Below are 465 nucleotides of genomic sequence, written 5' to 3'. Positions count from 1 at the left end.
TATATATATATATATATATACATATACACACACACACATATACATACATAATTTAATATGTATTCATACATAATTATACACCTAAATCTATATGTACACACTTATACATACATGCAGACCTGCACATGTTATGCAGATACATATAATACTTACAAGCCCACAACACACACACATCTACACACTAATATATATAAGAGAGAGAGAGAGTGAAAAAAACTAACGTTTAGATATTCACACATTTGTGATTAGTCCTGCAGCAGTGTAGAGATCTGTTCCTTAAATATGTGCCCTAAATATTTTCACTGATAGCTGAAAATCTCAGGCAAATCTTCCATCATCTTCATCATCATGGTATAATGATCTTTTCTCATCATTTCTGCCTAAGCCTTTCAGATCTTCTTTCTTATATCTATATCTATGTAACATACCTACATATATATATATATATATATATATATATATATA

The 465-nt window shown here is 28.6% G+C and overlaps 1 protein-coding gene across 9 annotated transcripts in view; it reads left to right on the top strand.

Annotated features, from left to right (window-relative positions):
• LOC106882502 (bone morphogenetic protein 1) overlaps positions 1-465 on the top strand; it is a 987,136-nt gene that overhangs the window by 394,339 nt on the left and 592,332 nt on the right. The window lies entirely within an intron of this gene.

Source organism: Octopus bimaculoides, chromosome 4 (assembly GCF_001194135.2).
Source record: "Octopus bimaculoides isolate UCB-OBI-ISO-001 chromosome 4, ASM119413v2, whole genome shotgun sequence".
Classification (NCBI taxonomy): Eukaryota; Metazoa; Mollusca; class Cephalopoda; order Octopoda; family Octopodidae; genus Octopus; species Octopus bimaculoides.
The sequence above is the reverse complement of the archived record's forward strand: the minus strand, read 5'-3'. Positions and strand labels throughout refer to the sequence as shown.